At 32.7% G+C, this 5,105-nt stretch overlaps 1 long non-coding RNA gene across 1 annotated transcript; it reads right to left on the bottom strand.

Annotated features, from left to right (window-relative positions):
* Nucleotides 1-1,026: 1,026 nt before the first annotated feature.
* On the bottom strand, nt 1,027-3,694 carry LOC126655817 (uncharacterized). The gene is made up of 3 exons (XR_007633097.2): nt 3,419-3,694; nt 2,285-2,370; nt 1,027-1,417 (listed from the first exon to the last, which is right to left on the bottom strand). It is a non-coding gene; the product is annotated as an uncharacterized LOC126655817 (long non-coding RNA).
* Between the last annotated feature and the right edge of the window lie 1,411 nt (nt 3,695-5,105).

Raw genomic sequence — 5,105 nt, 5'->3', positions numbered from 1 at the left:
TTATGAGCATGAATTGAAATTTTTTGAACTTATGAAAATTAATGTAGAATATTTGAATTTAAGGTATTAATGTAAATCTTTTGAATGATCAATATATTTATAGAATGGAATGATTTCCGATATTCTTATTTAGTAAAAATAATTATTACTATTAAATATTTACCTTAATCACAAAGTATTGGTCTAATTATATTAAAAATTATTCTATTGAAATAGTATCAATAAATATGATATCTTTCAACCAGTGTTTTAAAAACCGAACCGGTATGGCCACCGGTTCGCAGTTCAACCAGTTCAACCGATTTAACTGCCAGTTGAACCGATTTTGTAAAATTTAAAATGAAAACAAAAAAACAATATAGATTAATACTTTCTATTAAAATATATTAATTTTTTTTTCACATGTATAAAATGGTTATTCTTCTCCCATTATTTAAAGTAGCAAAAATAATTAAACTAAGATGTCAATTTTAGTAAACAAAAAAATATAATTAGCCATTTTGATTTAGATGACCTTATCATGTTAATTGGAGGTTTCAGAATAAAAAAAAAGGAAACAATTAGCTGGGAATGTTATTATAAAGAAATAATAAAAAAAATGTAAAATAACAGTTTTAGTATATAGGACAACATATTGCATTACTTGAAAACATTTAGTTGAATTGTTTTCTTTCTTTATTCATTTTGAAAATAACTATTAATTTAAAATTTATTTTAGAAGGTGATCAACCTAGCTATTTTATAGATGTCAACATATTATATTTGCTTGATTTTAACTATTGTCTTCCATATATATTTTAAAATAGCTTCTAATTTACTCTTATTTATAAAAGGGGAATAAATTATAGCAAGTCAATCGTAATTGTTTTGAGAGCAAGCAAACATAGTAAATATAGAAAGGAAGTGGAAAAAATATGAGCAATTGTTTGAAATATAAGAATATTAATGTCACGACCCAAAATCGAGGGCCGCGACCGACGCTAGGGAATGGGAATTGTAGTTCCGAAACCCGTAACAAGCCTGAAATTCACTAAAACTGTTTCGCAAACATTAATCATATAAGGACCTTACAAACGGAAGCATTTAACAAAGACACATTTATTTGCACTGGTAAAACATTACAACTTGCTCGGGTCTATCGTTTCCGTACCTTGTACGTACTAACCTGGCATATACTACTAGTGTCAAAGTTACATCGCGGGAATCTACCTCCGTGGTACAAAGCATAACTATCGTGGCCAAACAAATATATACAAACTAACAGCAACTATAAACCATATAAAATTTCACTGCTACACTGGTCAGACATCACACTACTGCAGCATCTACGGAAGTCGGGGCTATACATAGACAAAGGAACTTCCGGTTAAAGACGAACTTCTAGCCAAGTTCAGAATCTAGGTACCTGAAAAACACACTATTGGGGGGTCAGCTATTAAGCTGAGTGAGGTATATTTTACTTACCATATTATCAAAATAAGCATCGCATTTTTTAAAAAAAAAACATTTTTAAAATATTATACAATCACATTTTACACAATTCCAACATATACAATCACAACAATTGCAAACAATTCACTAAATACAAGTATTTGATCCGATCGAAACCTTAATCTTAAACTCCTTAACCTCTCCTAATTCGTATCATATTTGAATCATATCGTTCGAGTGGCCGGGTCCCGAGATAGTTCGACCGAGTTACCCGCTACCACGTGGCATAGTCCCGAGATAGTTCAACCGAGTTACATCATGCCACTACTTAATCCCAAGTTGTGGGTCCCGAGATAGTTCGACCGAGTTACCCACCAGATACGGGTCCCGAGATAGTTCGACCGAGTTACCCACCAGATACGGGTCCCGAGATAGTTCGACCGAGTTACTCGTATCTGCCACAATTATAATCCTCCTTTCCGATACCCAAACATATTCCATTTCATAATTATAAATATGATCAATATTTAATGAGCTCATATCAAACGTATCTATGTACGAATATCTAGACTTTCATAAACACCGGTGATCACACGGCCTATTGACGCCCAATAGGTAGCTCGTTTCTTCGGATCATATACAAATTCACATTGGCAAATAATCGACAAGTCATAAACAAAGTAATGCAATCCATATATCCACAAACAACAATTCAAGTATTATCCAATCCAACAAGAACAATTCAATCAAATCAAACTATACAATTTGTGCGATGCATTTAGTAATAATAATATATACAGTATATATAAAATAGTTTTTAATATGATAATAAGAGTGAGTAAAATATACTCACTGCTTGCTATCCATATCCTTCGATAACAGCTAAGCGATGTTGCGTTTTTTAAGTTCCGGGTTCCATTGTTAGTCGCCTCTTCAAGTCTACACAAATTCGATAGTAACTCGAATTAATTACACTCTAACTATAATTAATTAATCCAAAACTAGGTTTCTAGCCAAATTCGGCTATTGAAACCGTTTACTTAAAACAGTCTGACTCCTAAAAAAATTGACATTCTTAATGTTCAGAACGTCGCCTACAACTTTCGTTTAGGTCTCGGACCGAGATTATCACCCGAAGGTGTCGGAATTTGGCCCCGAAGTTAATAACTTAGGGCTGTCCTAAATTTCAGAACTGCTATGCGCGACATAATGTTCTGATTTATTTGAGCTATTTAGAGGCCGAATTAGCAGAAACTTATACTTAGACATTTATAGACGACATCCTTAAGTTTCCGTACCAACAAACGGAACCTAATTTGGAGCTATATAGATCGAGATATTGCCCTGGAAATATGGCTATTCCGCAGCGCATTAATTCCAGCAACATCGTTAAATTCTCAAGTAATCTCTTTAACGTTTCGGTCGATTAAAACAGATATGTACTCAATATTAATCCATATATTTTAACCTTAATTCATGCCATAACCATCAACTTAAATCTATCTCAACCTCCCTAACGTTTTCGTGCAAAAACTATTTTTGCGTTACGCTTGAAACTAGTTACGTATCGCTAAGCGTTTTAAGTAAATTTTAATGTGATTAACCCCCAACGAAGGGTGGCATCAGCCCCCCTTCACCTTCCTTAGGACCTCCCCTGTTTTGGACAAGGGAGGGGCTGCCATGGCTGCTGAAACGCAGCCCCACCGTGCTTTGGCACGGTGGCGCATCCTTTAGCCACCAAGGCCTCCTTTGGCCACCACCCATCACAAAAATCTTAAGCATACTCAAATGTCCAGCCATAACTAAACTCTCACATCACACAAACCACAACTATCATATTTTACCAATTCAAACATCAAACCTAGCTTCAACCAACAAATTATTAATCAAAAACACTAATGGAAGCTTTGAATTCATCATCATCATTATATACAATAAAACCCGAACTCAAAGCAGAAAACCCTAACTAAGAGGTGATGATTTTTACCTCAATTGATAGGGATAGATGTGTAGAGCTCGTTCCCCTCGTTCCGTGGCCGCAAGAATCACCTCAATCGGACCAAAAACGAAGAAGTTATGGCACTTGAAAGATTGTGTTGCATATGGTGTTCTTGAGGTTGAAGATGGTCAAGGGTTTTCAGCTGAGATAAGTGTATAATTCTGAGTTTAAAATCAAATAAGTGGCCTTATATATTTATGGCAAAGTTCCCCTTTGATCCCTAATATTGACACCTCCTCACGATTCGGTTACGAACTTATATTTCGCCCAATTTAGTCCATAAATCGCTTAATCATTTGAACTCGATAAACTTTGTATTATTTATTTCCAAATAAATAATATCACCTTAATACCTCACAATTCCATCTCCAATAATTTATTTTAGCAATTTTCGGCTAAAAACGCTCAAATTCCATTTTGAGCTAAAATGCACTTTTTCCAACTTTTTCGTCCAATTGTTATTTTAATAATTATCGATAATCAATTTATCGATATTATTTTTATAAATACTAATTCCCGTCAATTATTTATTTAATTTCTATTTTCCGGGAACTAAACGCTTATTTTCCAAAAAAATTGAGCTAAAGTGGACTTTTAACCACTTTCTCACATTTATCTCTTTAACCCAGTTCCATTTTTATTGTGGAAGATTATTATTAAAATTTCCTTATTAAAATTCCAATGTCGACCTACTCGGGTCTTCTTTTATTTAATTATTTCTCAATAATTCCTTTTTTGGCCGTTTTAACAGTTTAAATTTAGACACGCTGCCTACTTTGGCAACGTCAGACATACGGGATATTACAATTAATAAAACCAAATGGTTCAATCGGGTTTTCAGTTTCCGGTTTTCACGGTTCGGGCCAGTCTAATCCATTTCGATCGGATTTCCAGTTCAGAGAGGCTAATTGGACTAGACAGATAGTCGGATCCCGGTTGAATCAGTCGATCCGGTTTTTAAATCATTTCTTTCAACTATTCCGTTTATCTTTTAAATTTGGTAAAGTCAATTTTTTTGATAGAATTGAATAAAAGTCTGCCATATAACAGAAAAATTCCATATACATTACGCAGTAAATTATTAATTTATGAAATATTTCTTATTATATAATCACTAAGTTGTAACCCCTTATTAGAAAACAGCTAATATAGTAACAAATTAGTATATATCAGTGGTAATTCTTAAAAAATTAATCTTATAACTAGTAAAGATGGTTTCTATATAATGAAATATTTTTTTAATATAAAATGACAAAATACTTACAAGGCATGTAACGTCAAAATAAATGGCTAAAAAATCAAGAACTTGCAGTGATGGTATTTTGATTTCAAAACTATTTTGGAATGAAATCATGCGTCTAATATTTACTACCCATAATTTATCCTTCCGCCATTCCAAAGTTTATGATATTTTGAAAGAAGAGGCACATATTAAAAAATAAAAAACGATTTCCTACTTTATATAAAATATCCTATATTTTTGTAATGTCTAAAAAATTTGAATAGACATTAATTGTTTTTAGTTTTTTTATTATTAATTGCTTTTAGTTTGTTTTCGATGTGATCTTTTATCCTTTAAGAGAGTGGACCAGAAAATATCTCATTGGTTTGGTATAAACATCAAACAATCGGTTAATACAGTCCCTGAATTTCTTATTTGCGAGTTTACTTACAT

Source organism: Mercurialis annua, linkage group LG7, assembly GCF_937616625.2.
Source record: "Mercurialis annua linkage group LG7, ddMerAnnu1.2, whole genome shotgun sequence".
Classification (NCBI taxonomy): domain Eukaryota; kingdom Viridiplantae; phylum Streptophyta; class Magnoliopsida; order Malpighiales; family Euphorbiaceae; genus Mercurialis; species Mercurialis annua.
Note: the sequence above shows the minus strand (reverse complement) of the source record. Positions and strands in the feature narration are given on the sequence as shown.